The sequence below is a fragment of the Sinohyriopsis cumingii genome, chromosome 6 (genome assembly GCF_028554795.1).
Source record: "Sinohyriopsis cumingii isolate HCF-2022 chromosome 6, ASM2855479v2, whole genome shotgun sequence".
NCBI lineage: Eukaryota > Metazoa > Mollusca > Bivalvia > Unionida > Unionidae > Sinohyriopsis > Sinohyriopsis cumingii.
In genome coordinates this window covers 33,306,980-33,327,217 of record NC_142966.1, presented here as the reverse complement: position 1 = coordinate 33,327,217, position 20,238 = coordinate 33,306,980, and the positions used below count along the sequence as shown (strand labels likewise).

General features: G+C 36.5%; 4 non-coding genes across 4 annotated transcripts; 3 read left to right on the top strand and 1 right to left on the bottom strand.

The window, feature by feature from the left end:
• Nucleotides 1-243: 243 nt before the first annotated feature.
• On the top strand, nucleotides 244-316 carry Trnat-agu (transfer RNA threonine (anticodon AGU)). Its single transcript has one exon. It is a non-coding gene; the product is annotated as a tRNA-Thr (tRNA).
• A 5,314-nt stretch (nucleotides 317-5,630) lies between these two features.
• Nucleotides 5,631-5,704, bottom strand: Trnat-cgu (transfer RNA threonine (anticodon CGU)). The gene has a single exon. It is a non-coding gene; the product is annotated as a tRNA-Thr (tRNA).
• Nucleotides 5,705-18,828: 13,124 nt separating this feature from the next.
• Nucleotides 18,829-18,902, top strand: Trnat-cgu (transfer RNA threonine (anticodon CGU)). Its single transcript has one exon. It is a non-coding gene; the product is annotated as a tRNA-Thr (tRNA).
• Nucleotides 18,903-19,553: 651 nt separating this feature from the next.
• Nucleotides 19,554-19,627, top strand: Trnat-agu (transfer RNA threonine (anticodon AGU)). Its single transcript has one exon. It is a non-coding gene; the product is annotated as a tRNA-Thr (tRNA).
• The last annotated feature ends 611 nt before the right edge of the window (nucleotides 19,628-20,238 follow it).

Sequence of the window (20,238 nt, the reverse complement as noted above, 5' to 3'; positions counted from 1 at the left end):
AGTGTGGATGATTGTTTATCGAACGATGTGATTCACTCTCAGATTTTTTGAAAGCTGCATTGCCATTGGCTACTTCAAAGGTCGCCAGAATATGGCCCGTAAACGTTCCTTGTCAGATCTTTACATAGGACAGAGGCGATCTGATTGTAATCAGAATGAGCATGAAAATCAACGATTGCCGAGGTTTAAGAGATGACATGTGACTAAAACATAAACAGACCATCATTGAATGCGATTGTGTGAGGCTCCATAGCTCAGTTGGTTAGAGCGCCAGTCTAGTAAACTGGAGGTCGAGGGTTGAATCCCACTGGAGCCTTTTAAGACTATTTTTATGATTTTCAAGGTTTAAGACCTTATGCGACATTATCTTTCTCCATTCACACTTTTCACAAAGAAAGTTGTTTTGCAAAATATTTAACATCATATAGTAAAACACCTTGAATCAGTTTGTATGGTCAAACATATAATCTTCTAAGGAAAGTCTACAAGATAAATCCTCCATTTTTGTTCCCAGTATTATCCGCTCATGGAACAAAATGTCTACTTCATAATTGGAGGGTATGCCTTTTATTTTGCAATGACATTTGTTGGTAAGAATGTAATCTATTTCAATGGGTTTTTTATTATCTTTTAGCAAATTTAATACAGATCATCAACCAAGTCTTTTAATGATATTTGTAAGGCACGCTGAGGAGGTCACAACTGACATTCCTTTCTTTTAAGGGTTTTCTACAAGTGGTACACCAATCTGATTCAAACCAACCAATGGAAAAGTCACAATTGTCAAAAATCGTGTTACCACCAGTATGGGAAAGCAAATTAGGTGAAATGGTGTTTTGAGCAAGTGCTCTTTTTTTAGAGCCTGCAAGCTAAATCAGTTAACCACGAGAACTGCTAGTCTTGAATATTGACCAAAGGTGACTTTTTACTAGACTTGGACTGAGTAGATAAGGTCTCTAACCGATATCGTAACAACGTGAATTTCAAATGTATAGCTGAGAGTGAAATCACACGTAATGGGCTATAACGCTTACGCCTGGTTATCAAATAATCCAGAAGGGATAATGTCATAGTTAGATACAGGAGGATGGGAAAACAATGAATCTGCAAAAGAAGATTCTCCAGCCTAATGATATACTGTCACTTTCTATTGTGCATTGCTAGTCCTTTTTATTTTTCGGTTTTTATCTCAGGATTTGATTCCTGTATCATTTCTTGAAGATTTCTATAAAGTAATAATCCAGATAAATATTCATATGTAATGTCCTGAGCGCGAACGAGTCCTGCTTCTATAAATTCTGCACACAAAAAACAACGTATTACCAACACAAGTAATATTAGGATTTAAAAAGAGAGGTTGTTCAAATACATTTCTCACATAAATATTCGTGTCGATGTTATTTCAAAGTTTATCTCATGCATGAAACATTTCTCTGTAAAATATAGGGAATTATTCGATTGTTGCTGACAATATGCTAATCCAATCATAATTTCAAATTTCATAGGTCAATACACCAACTTCTTTAGCATAGAGTGTCAGCTTGATGCATCTCAACCATATGTAGTTAGAATCCATCGAGATGCCCACAACGTTAAAATGAGTTTATGATTCAAACGCATACAACAGTGGCTCCAGAGGATCTCAAACTCTTGACCTCCATTTTACAAGACTTATGCTCTAACCAACTTAGCTATGAAACCACTTTAACCTGCGAATACTAAAGTGTATTACTGATGTATTAACATTACAGTGAACTAAGCGGCAAGCTGTGCCTTACATGGGTAACACTTACCTATTGAAATAATAATACGCTATTTTCTGCAGCTGATAAAGTATAAATTGAGAATAAGGCAATACTCTCTTAAAATATTGACTTAAGCTTACACCTTATACTAATTCACAATTCTAACCAGTTACGTCCTGGCTACTTTCATCTCCCAAGAAAGCTACAATATCAATATCCTAGACTGAGATAGTATCCATCTGGAAGATCTTGCTGTTTGACAATTTAGAGATTTTTTCAGGTCACATTCATTCTGAAATTGTAACCTACTTGTATGATAACACACTTTAATCTATATGTATCGAACAAGGCATTAATAGCCTTCCCATTATCTAATCAGGGGTGTATTACTTATGAAGTAAATGATTTCTGAAGTTGCCATTATCTGCATGTAATTGGAACCTGATAATTGGAACATTACATATCCAAGTCAGTGAAAAGGTGCCAGATAAACACTAAATACTTAAGTATTCTTCACAAAAACCACAAAAAGGAGCATAAGATAAATAGACCTTTGATTTTCTCCAATCTTAAGAAGAACCATCATGCACAAGAACGGATGACTCCCCAATTTGTACCGAATTTTTTTCATGTAGTGTTAAATCTCTGAAGCAACCTTAAAACGTAAGGCCGATCTGCATTTGGGTCCAAGCAGACACCGAAATCGGGTAAAGTCTTTATTGCAACGTTTCAACAAAGATTAACAATCCGAATATTTTCCAGTGGAATACACTTACTAAGAAATTAATGAATAAACTTGATGCACTTTAGACGAAGAATTGCGTTTATTCTCATGTAGAGTGAGGAACATCGTGCAGCTCTGGTGATTTCACTTAGTGACATCAGCTTTTCGTCATCAAATTTGACTGTTTCCTTTGGAACTACTGCAAACTGTACGTAAGACAATAAACCGTACATCGTTCGTAAAAAAATAGAGACAGCAAGCTTGCTCGCGCACAGGCAGACATGACATTTGATTAAAATAGGACTGTATAATCACTAGCTTTGTGAATTCTTGGAGTGGTTATTCAGATGTGTAATTGACAGAGAGAATAAAACTATTAAGGCAGACATGCGTGTTTAAGCGCCAATTTTAATCTGCTTAAATTTCAGGTTAGCTCTCCACTCGTCAAAGTGTCCTAACTCGTTAACTCGGTAACTACAACCCCATAATATCCACCTACTGTTTAATAAGTTCACACAAGTTATTCATCGTTTGAATTTTCACCCATCCCATCCGCATGGCTCTAGTGTTTAAACTGTAATCAACCGTTTAGGGAATTCATTCAGTTCAACTGTCTTTATTTGTTTACCATCGTTAAGTCATTTTATTATTCGACATACAAATGAATGCTTTCGTAGTAAAATAATTAACTGGTAAATGAAATGCTAGTAGCTGGTAAAAGAATGTAACATTTCCATTGGTCAGAATGTTACCACGTGATGAAAATAAATTGCGTTTATTTCTTTATGGACGGTAAGGAGAACAACTTTTCAAAGAATACTCACTTCTATAAATAGAGTCACGTATACAGCATAAGATAAACACTGGTAGTGAAGGCAGACAGGAAGTAAGCATTTAAGGAAAAGAACATTTTAACAATTTATATAATAAATAATTGAATAAATTTAGCTTCCATTGGTTGAAGAACTGGTATTATGATGATCTTATTACGATCGAGTAGGACAATCCCAACTTCTATAGATAGCTACATAACAGAAACCCCAAACATGTATTACTACGCTCAATAAAGATTTCTGTTTTTTAATGATGCAAACAAAATATCATAGTGAATGATTGTAATTTTAATTATAAGAGTTTAACATTGTTTTTTTCTGGTTTTTTGTCGTGGTTTCAGTTTCCGACTCACACAGCTTACATAACCGTCGGCGTTATATGCTGTGTGAGTAGGCAACTGACAGTTTATACCACGATAAACTCAGAAAAAACAACGTTAAACTCTTAATACCACTCACCTATTGTACAATAATTGCTATGGAAAGTAAAGTTTGTTCTGCTTGTAATGTTCTTCTATGTACCCAAGGTGAAACTCGTCCACTTCAACTAAAACGGCGTTAATTTCATTAGCTAATGTACCATTCAGAGCTTAATGTTTTTGTACATTTGAGTGAATAACCTGGACGGCTGACATGACGAGTTTTGTTCAGTTATTTGATATGTGATTCAGCAGCGGATAGTTGATGCCATATTATACAAAGAAAGAAAAATAACACTTTATAAAACTTTTGTCATTTGTCGATATTTTATTGGAGTGATGCATGTTGATGCAATACATCAAATGCGTTTCAAAATCATCGATAAACACCAGCAATTGGGAGGATTTTGTCAGTCACACGATTAAAATAATGGCACCAGAGAGATCCGAACTCTCGACCTCCAGTTTACGAGACTGGCGCTCTAACAAACTGGGATAAGAAGCCCCTAAAAAAACTACGTCTCATAAAGTGCTATTGACTTATTAACTGTACCTAAAACTAAGCGGCAATCTGTGTCTGACATAGGTAACAAGTATCTATTACACTAAAAATACGCTATTTTCTGCATCTGCTAACGTATCAGTTGAGAATAATGCAATGTTCCCTTAAAACAAAATCACTTATCTCATTAACAATACAGCCATTAACCTTTTCTATCAGTCACATCTTACCTACTTTCAGCTCCCAAGAAAACTACAATACAAATATCCTAAAATGAGATACCATCCATGTCGAACATCTTTCTGCTCGAAATGTTAGTGAGTGTTTATGTCTCATACGTTGAGATATTGAAAACTCCCTGTACGATGACACTCTTGTATCTTTATGTATTGAACATAGCTTCGCGTCTACTTTACTGAAATGTTTGAAAACATCCGTCATATTACATTAGTTTACTTATGAAGTACATAATCACTGTAGCTGAATATACAGTCTAGTTTAGCTAAAACAGAGTGTCTATTCTCATATAAAGTGAGAAACAATGCCTTGAAACAACAACAAATGGTTGGTATGACAATAAACAGAACATATTTTGTTCGGTTTTCAACACCAATGTCGGTATTTAGGCATGTACTCATACACATTCTACCACAAATTTGTCAAGGTTTTGAATCGCGTGATTCAGTTTGATGTATCTATACCCAATGCGTTTCAAAGCCATCGCGATCTCTAAAACTGAAAATGATTTGATTATTCAAAGTTGACAAACATTGTAAACGAGACTGGCGCTTCAACCATCTGAGCTATGGCGCCGTCAATTCGGAAATATTATAAACTGTGCTATTAACGTTTAAACAACACCAACAGATACGTTGCAAGAAGCAGAGTCATAGATAACCATTATCGTTAATCAGACTTTAATCTATGTTCTGCCCCTAGTAATATAACGCATGAGAATAATGCAATGTTATCTCAGTATATACTTAGGTATATCAATTAAACACTGATTTGTTCGACGAATACATTCACTGCGGGGCTGATACACTATTTTCCTTATTAGTAGAGGTGATTCGTTGACCGCTAGCTGCTCTACCGTTTGCATTGGAATTTGGGCTAACTGCACGCGCAGCACGGGTGTGAATCGAATTCAATGGAAGATACTATTTGTCCTCGTGCGGTGGATAAAATCGTCAGCGCATATATTAAAAACAACACACTTATAAATATGCAGGCAGTTTATATATATATATATATATATATATATATATATATATATATATATATATATATATATATATATATATATATATATATATATATATATATATATATATAAAGTCATAAAAAGTTCACCACTATAAACCTTAAGAAACTGATACGATTTGATTATTTAAAGTTAAAAAATGTTGGCTCCAGAGGGAATCGAACTCTCGACCTCCAGTTTACGAGACTGGCTCTCTAACCAACTGAGCTATGGAGCCGACAATTCCAAAACGTTATAAGCTGTGCTATCGACGTTGAAACCACACCAACATATATGTAGCAAGCAGTGAGTCATAGGTAACCATTATCTTTATTCAGCCATTAATAAGATAAGATAAGAATTCTTTATTTCAGACTACAAAGTCCATACCTCTAAATTAAAATGGAATTATAAAGTAAAAACATTGTAAACATAAAAGAACATATATATCATACATACAAGTATACATATCCATCTACAAAAATATATTGTGCCATGCATTGTTAAGAATGACATTAAATGGTACATTTAAAGAGTAATTTGTTCCATCTACTAAAAATATGAGAATTTAAATGAATGTCGTAGTTCCAAAGAGTTTTTACAGGTTTTACTATTAGATATTCTAGTCATCATTGAGAAAACATACTTTCTCATTACTTCATCAAAACTGAATACATTTTAATTTACAAACATGGTGGAGGCACTGTTCCACCTAGGAAGACCTAATCGAAAACGAAGACTATTATCATAACCAATAAATAATTTTCTTTTCATACATTCACTAAAGTTTGTCCACAGAGGAGCACAGTACACAGTGCAGCAATAAGATTTGAATAATCTAATTTTGATATTCAATGAACAATTCTTAAATTTAAGTAGAAGCATGTTTGTTCCAGTACACAAAAATCGGTAATGTATCATCATATCATCATTATCTGACCGATTGTATTTCAAAATATGACCCAAACAGGTATAACTGGTGACACAAGTAAGAGCATTGCCGTTAAGATGTACAGGGGGAGGAGATGGTAGTTTGAAAGAAGTTGACTGAAAAACCATGCATACTGATTTTTTTTGTATTATATATGATATCATTCTCAAATGCGTATTGTTCGCATATCTTTAATACTTTCCTTAAACCTGTGATAGAAGGATTTATCAATGACATATCATCAGCAAAACTAAAATTGTTAAGAAACAACGCATTTGTTTGGCAAACGTAACCCCACGTGACACTAACCGAGCTTACTATTTAATTCGTCTATATATATATATATATATATATATATATATATATATATATATATATATATATATATATATATATATATATATATATATATATATATTAAATAATAAACGGGAAATAATACCCCCCTGCCTCACCCCATTGTTTACATGGAAAGCACTGGATATTACAATTCCCCATCGCACACAATAAAACTGTTTGCCATACCAGTTAACTCAAGTATGAACTATGTAGACAGGTATTTTAATATCAATCAACTTTTTAACAGTGTCCAGTGTCTGACCCTATCAAATGCCTTGCTAGCGTCTAAAAAGCATTCAAACACTGGGTTGTCGTGTTCTACATAATGACTACCAGTTTCCTTAAAGGCATATATGCAAAAATATGTTGAATGCTGCTTTTTAAAACCAAACTGATTATCAGAGATTGTGACTTCACATCTTTGCAGTATGATCGATTCAAATATTTTTGAGATAATAGCCGTAAGAGGTATAGGTCTGCAGTTACTTTTGTCCACGAGGTTACCAATTTCGCTCTGTAGTAGCGGTTTAACTGCAACTTTTGTGAAATCATATGGTACAAAGTGATGCACAAACATGCAAGTAAATAAAATCATCAATAGCACATGAAGTATAGTATCTGAAAATTTCAAATATTCCAAATATACAAATCTGATCCAGGACATTTACCGCCTTTTTGTTTTGTAGTTGCAGTTTGGATCTCGGATAATGTGACTACCTCAATACGAGCAGAAGGGGTATTCAAAGCTGAAAGCACATGCTTCTTATTCGATTCAGTTTTAACACTTTTGAGTAAGTCTTCAAAATGATTTTTCCACATGTTGCATATATTATTCTGACCATGGATCCCATCAATGTAAATTGGTAGTTTATTGGAAGTTGTCGTAGTATTTTGTTTAACCTCCTTCCAGAATTCACGCTGGTCGACACTTTAAATTTTTTGTGCTAGCGAGTCTGCTCTATGCTTTACTTCCTCCTTCATACATAATCTAAGAGCATACTTAAATTGTGCTATTGTTTGGCGCATTTGGTTACTGAGACGGCCGTGACGAGGTTTACCGTTATTACGCCACATAAGGTAAGCATTTCGTGCAAATTCATGTAGTTCATTGACACAGTCATTCTCGCCTGGTATAACCCGGTGACCACGTTTGGATTTACTAGTCAAGCTATTACCAGAGTTCGACAAAGCTTATACTATATCAGTGTATAATCCATTTATTTGTTTCATATGCACATGGTTAGTGTAGCCGTGGTCGTTACAGATTGCAACACAATGTGGGATCTCAGTCTTGCTTAATAAGAATGCAGATGTCTGAGAATAATTCACTTTTTCGTCAGAAGTAAGGTCTGACAAATCGATGTTGTATTTCAAGTTTAGGAGTTCACTGGGGCAAGATTATCAAATCTTGGAAGTAGATCAGTCGTAATAGTCATTAAAGTAGGACGATGGTCGAACCCTACTAGGGTGTGAAGTATTCCTTTATATGTAGAATCTGGTTTATTCTGTATACTCTATCGTAAGAGTTTATACCATACTTAGTGCTAAAGACAGGAAAAAACGGTTGTGTAACTCGTTACAGATTCAGTTACAGTGACATGAATTACTACAAGATTAATGTGGAGATTACATGCATATAGCTTCATCATACATATGCGTAGACAAAAGACAAATATGATTCAGAAAACTAAACAATTGATTACAGCAATATATGTCTTTCATTATCGCAGTCACGAGTTTTGTGCAAATATCTGCACGTATATCCTAAATTTATGTATGCATTCAATGTGTTTCTAATTACAAGTATCTGCGAGGTTACATTGATGACCTGATGACCTTTATTTGCAGACAACGTATTATTGCTTTCATCCTTAGTAATATTGTGAAGGGAGTCGCACGAAAACAAGAGAAAATGTGAGCACCCCAAACACCAATTTTACGCAGAATGAATCCAAAGTTTCGTGTAATGAATTACATGTTTCCGATGTTATGTATATTTGATTTACTTATATCTGATCTAATATATATTTATTTCAATTTAATTGTTTGTTTGACAGTCTCAAATTTTAAAACTTTTACTTACTTGCTTTTGTAATGTACTTTTATTCACTAGAGATGATATTTTTTCAGAAAATATTTTGACATTGACTGTTCGTTTCAGTAAGCACCAGATGTTAATCTAGATCCTAACTTTTATTCAAAATTAGTAGCAACAACACAAATAAGCTCTATTGTTATTTTAAAATGACTGGTTGTCGTCGAGGTCATGATGGGTCTACTGATTTAAAATGTAAACAATTTTTTAATTTTTATTTCCTAGAGTAAAATGATTGGTTTTCTTCAGGGCCACATTTGGTGTACATGTTCTTTAACAAGTAAACATTTCGACGAGGTTCTACAAGATGACCACGTGATCCAATTTTGCCTTTTAGAATACAATATAACCTTTGTTTTCGAGAGATATTCTCAGTAGTTGGGTTTTTTCTTTACACTGGAAGGTGTCTGTTGTGCTATTTGGACTTATTTCAAATTACTTGTATTCTAAAGGATTAACTCTTGTTTTCTTCCTGGAAAATACATGTGCTTATATGAAACTGTTGAACAATGACAGAATTAATAAAATGTATTTAGATTTCCAAAACTGGAGTGATATTGCTTGTTTCTACAATGAACTGATGACTATCTATAGACCGGTTGAAACCGGAAGGTGGCTAAATTTGTATATTCTAAAAGAACATCTGCATTGTGCTTAACAGGATGCAGTTGCAAGTATAAATATCTTTTTCAAAGTAAACATATTTCTAAAATAGTATAAAAGTAAGAAGTGAATAAAAAGTGCAAATACGTACAGATTGAGTATATAATTTATTTCCATGGAAAACTTTGTAAAATATTTTTTAATATACGGTTTTAAGAATCAAACCCAAAAATAACCCAAGAATAATCCACGAATAAAATTTTGAAGTACTAATGATAAAATGTTCGACTGATTTCAAGTGAGAGTCCCGACGAAGAATCCAAGATAAAAGACGAAGACGTATGCTGTAATATGTAGTGCTGAAGTCATCAGTTCATTGTAGCAGCAAGATATATGTGTTGTCAATATATCTAACTTTTCTCTTATATCGACAAAATTAAATCTTCTTTCCTACTTTAAACGCCCCCTAAATATGTTGTACTTAGATACCTTTGGAAATTTCCCATACATCGATGAACATCAATTAATTAGTAATGTCGGTAAGATTATCTCTGAATAAGATGTTCATAGGTTTTTACCTTATTCTATAGATAATAAGTGGTTTTATTTCAGCATGGACCCTTGTGTGTCAACTTTGTGAAACAATTAACTACAGTACTGTAGAATCTACTATATAGCGTCAACTTCGCCCATATTGACGTGTTAAGTCTAAAAACAAAAGTTATTATAACATGTTATATATTTTATATCTGCAAACAACAAAAAATATATCATTTTTCCCACTTCCTGAACTAAGCTGACAATTTCCAGGCACGATACAAAACAAAATGGTAGATACTCTTGATGCCTCGTTCTTTCTTTGGTTTGTTTTGAATCCCTGCTAGAATCCCTCTCGCAATTAACAGAAGTAAAGTGTTATAATACTTAAGATATTACAATTGCAATTGTATGGGACCAAAATCCGATTACAAACACAGATTATTATAATACTTTCTCCGTTGGGAATGTATCACGTGTGTGTGTGTGTGTGTGTGTGTGTGTGTGTGAGGGGGGGGGGGAGAGGGAGGAACGTAAATTATAAATTACATCCTTTCCAGATTCTCTGTTAGATTATATCTGGGAAGAGTGTCATTTAGTTTATGAAGGGCAAACAATTCAAAATTCAGAATTTTAATTACGTTTCTCTGTCTCTCTTTTCTCAAACACACGCACACACACACACACACACACACACACACACACAGGAAGAAATAGATTATATGTAAATGGATACGTTGCCTGATATTATGGAGTTAAAGCATCCTTAACAAAGAAATACAACAAATATATTGCTTCAGTATTTCAGTATTTGGTGGAGAGGAAACTTTGGATATATTGCATTGGGTTTGATTAGTAAGTCAGTATCCAGTTTTGATGGGAAATGAATGGAATTACAGTTTCAAAACTGGGTGGAAATGGGATTGTAAAAAGTTCAGCTTCAGAGCGAAATGATCGAATTGCAAACTCTGAGAGAGAGACAGAGAGAGAGACAGAGAGAGAGAGAATGAAAACCCATTGTCAACATAACCTTCCGTTCAGGAGTAGCCACATCATTATATTTAAAATGGCTGTTATGGATCGGCACCATTTTAAGTTTGGGTCAGCTATGTCGTCATTAGAAGTAGATTATTATTATCACCATGGAATCTTTATTTAGCCTTTAAAATACTTCTGTAAATCTACACCCATCCAATCTTGTAAGGACATCTAAGATTTTAGCATGGCATTTGTAAGTCAATAATATTTTACTTGTGTGTCACGTCAATTTGCTGATACACACAGCTAATGAAGAATACAATATATTTCCTTGAAATGTTTAAACAGGACCTTCTAAGTATAATGCTATGATGAAAATAAGTATCAGTCATTTCATGGATGTTCTAGCTATATCTTTGTTCATCAAAACTGCTTCAACAGCATGACAGAGAAATATTAGGATGAAAAAGATGGTGTCTACCAAATTAATTGTATCATTATGTTATGTGAATAGCTTACTTTTAATTTTGTAGGTACAGGGCACAAGCTCTGTTTCAGAAAAAGACTTTAGATGGAGATAACAATATGTTTTCGCCACGAATATTTTGTTCATAAGACATCATATTCGAATGTAGGAGTTTTGTCAACAGAGTTCATCAGAGTGCATAGCGTTGAGGCAAGGGTGAGATATTTCAACAAGATGATAACCGGTTTGCACTGCAGTAAATACAAATATTGAGTTTTGCCTCGAGATTGCCATTCGAAGTCATACTTTGATCAACACGTTTATCTTCTTGCTTATTTTTACCTAATTTATTTATTTAGTTTTGATTGTGAAATTCTGAGTATGATAATCGGATCCAAATTAAATAAAAACACCGTATACGATTACAAGAGGATAAGGATCTCTCGTCTGTCACCATGACGACCAGATTTCAAATGTAGAACTAATACGTAGGACAAACAGTAGAAGTAAACCGATTGTTTTCATTTACTTTCCACCTTGTACTGACATCATACGAGCTCTGTGATATGTGTCACCCGGCGAACGCCGCTGTTGTTAACATCGCTAATACATACTGGGGTTTTACAGTTATAATCGCTAGCGTAATCCTTTAAAATAGTTTATGCTCATTGTGGTAATTTCAGCGGGTGATATTTAATTGTGTAACTAGGAGTCCAAGGTTTACACACCTGCCATGAAATTATGCCTAGATGGAGCATTTTTTTAAATAATATATACTCGTTAAACTATCTGCCATATCATATATAAAATGTTGAAAAATTTGCAACAGGCAATAAATGAAAAGTTGTGATACATATGCATGATTTGTTAATGCAATGAGATGAAATGTGTAGGTCTAAATGTGTATACACGTGTGTGTAATCGACACAACAAATTATGTTTAAAGTTGATTTGATGATGAGAGAGGGGATATATTGTTATCCCTATTTACATTCGATATGTGTTTGTACTTGATTTAAAATATAGATTGTTTAACTCTAACATGTCATGTTTGAACTGCACTTAGATTGATGATCAGATGGACGAAGAGACTAAAGTGGATAATATCAGCGAAATCATATGGGGAATTAACATTAGCCGTAAACCTATACGAGGATGGTACCTGGGTGTAATTTCATAATTATTTCGACCCCATAGGTTTAACATGAGGAATGTACATGGGAGAGATACTATTATACCTACACATACAAACACATACTATCACAAGAAAAAGGGTTGAACGAAACTTAACGTTGTTGTTGTCAATATATATAAATATTTGATTATGTGTTTGTATTTGATTATTGAGACTTCTTCTGCTTCTAACTAAAACGTTATGGAATTGAAATTAAAAAACAGGAATGAAATAGAATTAATAAAGCTTTAACTTCAAGAGAGACAAAAGCAATTGGAAAAAGAGAAAGAAGACAGACAATTGCAGTTACAGAAAGACGAAAAACAAAAGTAATTGGAGATTTATCAATGCACAGTAACAATATTAATGCGCACATAGCATAACCCAGCGACCTTGGAAATACCTTCCCTCACAGCACCATGTTTTGGAAGCAAAACGAGCACCTTGCCAAAAACAGATTATACATATTTCATATTAACTATATTTCGTTAATTTGAGAACTTGAATCCGAAAGATCAGTAGTTGTTAATATCTATCTCTCACAGACACACACACAGAATGATAAGTTCAAGATTACATCTGTCAATATGCTAATCTAATGATAATTTCAAATTCCAAATGTCAATACACCAACTTCTTTAACACAGACTGTCAGCTGCAAAATATAATATTATTGTACTAATACAATGGATGGATAGAATACAATGAACGGCATTGTTCACATATCCATGATGAGGGGAATATTCTTGTCTTGTCTTGTCTGTGTGAACTAAAGCGTGTAACTAAATCAAGATAATGCAACAAAACCATACGTGAGATTAGCTGTACTTGATATGATCGAATAATGGACACGAGATGCTTGGGGTTGTGACGGAATGGGTGGAGATTGCCCATAACTAGCACCTATTTTAGAATGAGTCGCTTACAACATTACGCATTCTTACGAATAGGGTTTTAATGACTCTTCCTGCGCGTTTTCGCACATTCCATAAACCCCACAAAGTATACACTCCGTGAATATATATTATCATTCTGGAAAAACAAAATATTTGAAAACAATTCAGTAAAGTCATACAGCGATTGAGTCAATATCCCCGTGATCTTTGGTTTATAATTTTAGAACACTTGTGCTAAATAAGGATATATTAACAAACAGTCGTTTAAAATTCTAAAACCTTTACATTATGTATACTATTTGTATTGTTCAGTCATCTATTTGGCCATATAAGTTGAAATGAGCACAACAGAAACCATACACTGTATTATTTATAATAGACGTAAAATGCCTGCACTCCATTCTTTTCATTACTTCACTACAAACGGATCAATCCAAAATATTCCCGTGCTATTTCAAAACAAACAGTCAACAACCGAATATGTATACAGATGGCGTTATCACTAAGGGCCATGTGCTGTTGAATACTGCACAAAACCGTCGGCTTTATAAAAAATAAGCTGAGTTGTAAAACGTGAAAGGAAATCAAGTATATTAATAATAAGTAAAAACAGTCCAATGAATATACGTTTTGAATGAAAATATCTATTAAATAAGTTAATTACCTATCCTAAAACGGGAATAGGAAAAGGAAACGAATTCAAACATTTGGGATGAGCAAGTTGAAAAGAAAGCTGGAACATCAAAAAAAAAACAACAAAGTATAGAAAAAAGAGATTCCACCCCGTGTTTCGTACTCGCGACCCATTGTTTGGCAACCGGACACAAAGAAAGAAAGAAAGAAAGAAAGAAAGAAAGAAAGAAAGAAAGAAAAAGAGAAAGACAGAAAGAAAGAAAGAAAGAAAGAAAAGAAAGAAAGAAAGAAAGAAAATGAAGAAAGAGAAAGAAAGACAAATGTGGATATATATATATATATACAAGTGAACAAAATCTCAGATATCAGATATGATCACTGGAGGTTGCTGATGAAAGCAAACATGAAATATAAACAAAATATTGATTTTCCTTTTAGAGCTAATATTCAGTTTATTACCAAGCCATCCAAAGGTTCCATATATTTTCGAACTTCTCCCCTCCATGACATAGTCAGGTTCTGGCGCCCTCACATTCAGCTAACGCATATAGAAACAGGATACCAAGTGATGTTTGTACAATATTATTGTCGTGAAAGTTCAAACCACATGCAAAGGGATTTAATAGCAAGCTATACTCTGTTAAATATCAATTTAATTTACCTACTCCATTAACATCAGTTGCCCATCATTAGAATTTAGACCCATCTGCATGGCTGTACTATTTATAGATTATGCGTCCATATAGGGCAGTCATTCGTTTTCAATATCCGTTTCGGTTTACCATGATAACTCATTTTATTCTACAACACACAAACGAATTCTTTCTTCGATAATTAATTAACTGTACAACTGACTGGTTCTGCTTTTAATATTCTTGAATGTACCCATTGTGAAATTCTTTGAGTAAAGCTAATCATAGAGTTAGTGTCATAATGTTTGCTATTATTATATACCTAATCTAATAAATATTTTTTTTATTTCATCCACGTTCTATTTAAGTTGCAAATCGTTTCATTATGGTTCGATCATATCGTTGATATTCTTGTTTTCGCTAGTATTGTAATATCATGATTCTACCATTCCCTTTTAAAAAAAAATAATAACCCGCTATCTTTGCTAGAAAATCTAGGTAACATCTTGACACACATTGCCTTAAATATGGTTGCATGTATGTCTTATTTTAATGTGTCCCAAAGTTATGGAATGAGGGCACAATAGCACGAAGAAACTATGCCAAGGATTTTGTGATACATCAACGATAGTTTCAAACCCAAAGTCCGTATTTAGACATGTACTCCGTCAGACGTGGACTAAGGTTGACATTACCCGGGGTGGGAGTGGGAGACAAGCGCTTCAATCCTCCAGAAATGCCCCATACGGCCTGCGTCTCTGATTGCCTTTGTCAACTAAAATCCAGTTCCTGGCCTTCGCGAGTGGCTTAGATTTGAAGTCCGGCAGAATACGTGAAGGCGGGCCACTGGCGCCTTAAAACCAGTTGCTTCGGGTAGATGGGACTTGTAAATCTTGGATGGTAGCTCATCTAGGAGAAGGAAAACTCCGATTCCAAACCTCTGCTGCCTTGTGGCTATACCCACTCATGTGAAAGGCTACGGAAGTAAACCCCGACAGAAAATCCGGAGATGGAGTCAGTTAGGCGGTATGACGTTGACTTCAACGTCATTCCGGCAACTCCTGCGACGCTGTTGGTACCAAGCTGTATCGGCATTCGTCGTTCCCTTGGGCCCACCATCCGCGTGGAGAGGGGGATCTGCTGCATGGAAAACAGCTGATTCTCCATACCACCCTGCCCAGGCTTAATAGCTCTACTGGAGAGGACACTCCAGCGTCGTCGTAGGCGTCGGCACAACACGAGAAGTAGCAGTTTACCGGTTCAAAGTCAAAGCTCGATTGGCGTAGAACTTGGTGCCAGGGGTTACTTCTGACGGTGGGAGAGATCACCAGGTCTCACAAGACAGCTACCGTCCGCCTGAAGCTGGGCAGCCCCCAAAACCCTACAAGCCCTCATGATTGCAAGGAACAACGCCCAGAAGACCGACCGCCGCTGTGCCAACACCTACTGGATGAACCTTTGCAACAGTACAGACAGCTGCCGACACCGGCGACGCAAGAGGAATGTATGAGGATATCAAGAAGGCGATACCACACCCCCCCATCTACAAGACTGCCCCCCTCAAGTCCATGACGGGCGAAGTCATCACAAACCAGGAGAAACAACTGCAGCGATGGGGTGAGCACTAACTCGAGATATATGCAACCCATAACAATGTCACTGACACTGCCCTGGACGCAATTCCAGACCTGACTGTCATTGAGGAGCTAGACACACAGCCCACCCTGGAAGAGCTAGGTAAAGCCATCGATTGCCTTGCCTGTGGGAAGGCTCCTGCAAGCATCGGCATTCCGCCTGAATACCTCAAGAGCGGAAAACCAGCACTACTCCAGCCCCTACACGTACTCCTCTGCCTCTGCTTGGAACAGGGATACATCCCACAGAACATGTGTAACGCCACAACGTCACTTTGTACAAAAACAAAGGAGACCATAGCGACTGCAACAAATACCGGGGCATCTCTCTCCTCAGCATCGTCGGAAAGGCTTTCGCCCGTGTTGCCTTGGCGCGCTTGCAGATCATAGCCTCTCGCGTCTGCCCAGAGTCCCAGTGTGGACATGAGGACAGCAGCGGATGCCCCTCTACATTCCCTTCATAGACCTGACGAAGGCGTTTCACCTGGTTAGTCGGAGTGGACTCTTCAGACTCCTGCAGAAGATCGGCTGCCCCCCACGTCTGCTTGCTGTCATAATGTCGTTCCACGAGAACACAGCACAGGGTGCTTCAATGGCGCAACATCTGAAGCCTTCCCAGTCATCAGCGGAGTCAAACAAGGCTGTGTCCTTGCTCCAGCGCTCTTTACCATGTTCTTCTCCATGCTTCTCCAGTACGCATTCAAGGACTGCAGCGAGGGAGTGTACATCTATACCAGGGCTGACGGAAAGCTGTTCAACATCGCCCGTCTCGGTGCTAAGACTAAAGTCAAAGAGGTAATCATCCATGAATTGCTCTTCGCCGACGATGCAGCCTTGACATCACACACGGAAGATGTACTACAGCAGCTGGTATTCCACCTCTCCCACGCTTGTAAGGAATTTGGACTGACCATCAGTTTGAAGAAAACGAATGTCATGGCGCAGGACGCAGACTCCCCTCCCTCTGTCACCATCGATGGGTACAACTTTGAAGTTGTCGAGAACTTCACATACCTCGGGGCCAACATCTCCAGCTCACTCTCCATTGATTCTGAGGTAAACAGCAGGACTGCCAAGGCAGCAGCAGTGATGGCCAGACTTAACCAGAGGGTCTGGAACAACCCGAACCTCATCGAGAAGACCAAACTGCGTGTCTACCAAGCCTGCCTGCTCAGCTCACTTCTCTAAAGCAGCGAAACATGGACCACCTATGCAAGACACGATAGGAAACTCAACAGCTTCCACCTGAGGTGTCTGCCGATCATTCTGGACTTCCAGCGGCAGGACAAAGTACCCAACACAGAGGTTCTAGAAGGCGCCAACATGAACAGCATGTTCTCCATTCTGATCGACCGGCGCCTTCGCTGGCTTGGCCATGTCAAGATAATGGACCCAGGCCGCATTCTCAAGGACCTGTTATATGGGGAGTTAGCAGAAGGTGCACGACCAACTGGACGACCACATCTGCGCTACAGAGATGTTTGCAAGAAGGATATGAAGACAGCAAACATCAATGTCAACGACTGGGAGAGCTGTACAAACAACCGTTCCAGCTGGCGTTTAGCTGTCAGGCAGGGAGTTCAAAACGCAGAGGAAGAAATAACAAGCTGAAAAGAGAGCTAGAAAGAAGGATAAACAAAAGCTTACTTTGGAGCTACGCCATCGTCTCCCGTAGACGGACGGATGCCAAGAGATACTCCGTCAGACACAATATATTGCTTACTTCATTGTTAGCAAATTATATATGAACAAAATCGAAATAATATTAGACGATCAAAGGTCTTATATATAGGAGACCTAAATTTTATTGGAGAAAATGCGCTCTCTAAAGTTGTATACAGGAGACGGTCTTGGCTTGAATGTGAACCATAACTGAACCTTTCCCAGGATTCATGTGGATCATAAAAGGCTCTTAGATTTCCGAGGGAACAGCTGACATTGAAAGTTGTCCCCGTATGTTTTTTTTATGAAACAGTATTTCTTCACTTAGGTAAACAACACGTTTTTGTACAAGTGTTCTTAAATAAAAAATGAATCATCAGGATGATATTGGTTTATTACTTAATGACTCTACGCAACCGTTTTCACTTGGTTTGTGACCATGAATAACTAAAATTTTAAACAGCAAGATCTTCCAAATTGGTGGTATCTCGGCATAGGATGTTTTCAATGAAGCATTATTAGGAGCTGAGTGTTTACATTAGGAAGTTGTTGTTATGAAAAGTTTATTCAATTTATTCGTCGAAAGAATCAGTGATAATTGTTAGACTTAAGTATATATTGAGATAACGTAGTATTATTCTCAAGTGTTATATTACTAGGGACAGAACGTAGATTAATGGCTGAATAAAGATAATGGTTACCTATGACATACGCTGCTTGCAACGTATCTGTTGGTGTGGTTTCAACGTCAATACCACAGCTTATAACGTTTAGGAATTGACGGCTCCATAGCTCAGTTGGTTAGAGCGCCAGTCTCGTAAACTGGAGGTCGAGAGTTCGATTCCCTCTGGAGCCAATGTTTTTAAACTTTAAATAATCAAATCGTATCAATTCCTTATGGATTTATAGTGTGAAAAGACACTCAAGTTTTATGAACATTTTGATAACGTTAATATATATAGATAGATAGATATTGTTTTCTCTTCTGCCTGCATATTTATAAGTGTCATGTTTTTATATATATGCGCGGACGATTTTATCCATGGCACGAGGAAAATAAATTGGCAATGAATTCGAGTCGCACCCGTGCTGGACGTGCAGTTAGCCCAAATTCCAACGTCAATGGTAGACCAACTAGCAATCAACGAAACGTCTCGAGTAAGGAAAATAGTGTACAAGCCCCTCGCAGCATTGGAAAAGCATTTCAAGTATGGGACTGTCTGTTCATGTACTCTAGCCGAGAGGTGCGAATTTGCACTAGTTGTCTCGACCAAATAAAGAATCAGCATGTGGCAGTTATCAATATGACTATGCCCTCAAACACTGTAATTTGTATTGTGGCCATACTTCATTTGTCTGCGACAACAGAGTGGAACTTCTATTTCCAGTTTAATATAAATACTGCCCTGGTTAACTCATCATATATATTTAAGTGAGACAGCTTGCAAATTAGTTTTTCAAGTAGTTTATAAGCCAAATACACACTTTATTAAATGTAGATACAGGCGGCTCCATAGCTCAGTTGGTTAGAGCGCCAGTCTAGTAAACTGGAGGTCGAGGGTTCGAATCACATTGGAGCCTCTCTGATGTTTTATTTTAGGAAGAACCTGAATATCTGACAGCTACCGCTTAGGGTTCATCTTCTCCATGGGTCGCAGATTAGTTACGTCCCACATGAACAATGTTGCATATCTGACTAAATGAAACAGTGTTTGTACAAGTACAGATAAGGAGAATATGTAAGCTAGATCAATGAACCATTACCCATTTTATTACGTGATCTGCTAGGTATTCAATGCAGCGATTTGCAAAATGTCCACACTCATTGACACGTTTAATGTTTGATGTGTTTAAATCAGGGACATTTATGTGCGACATATGCTATTATGCACGCACCTCATACAAAGCAGCAAAAAGAAGCAAAGCCAACAAGTTTTGTTAAACTTAACAAACGATTTAATTATCAAAGTTATGAATGAAAATGTGAGAGGAACTTACATTGTTATGATGTAAATGCAAAGTAATCGTGAAAGAGTTATATTAAAATCCAAAAATATGAAAGGTTCCGTATAAATTTCAGAACCGGAAATGGACTGGTCTGCCAAACTTCGTGCAGTTGTCAAAATGGCATCGTATAAAAAATATCTACTTGTATCATGAATTTGAAACTCAATTCTTCCCTGCGCGATGGG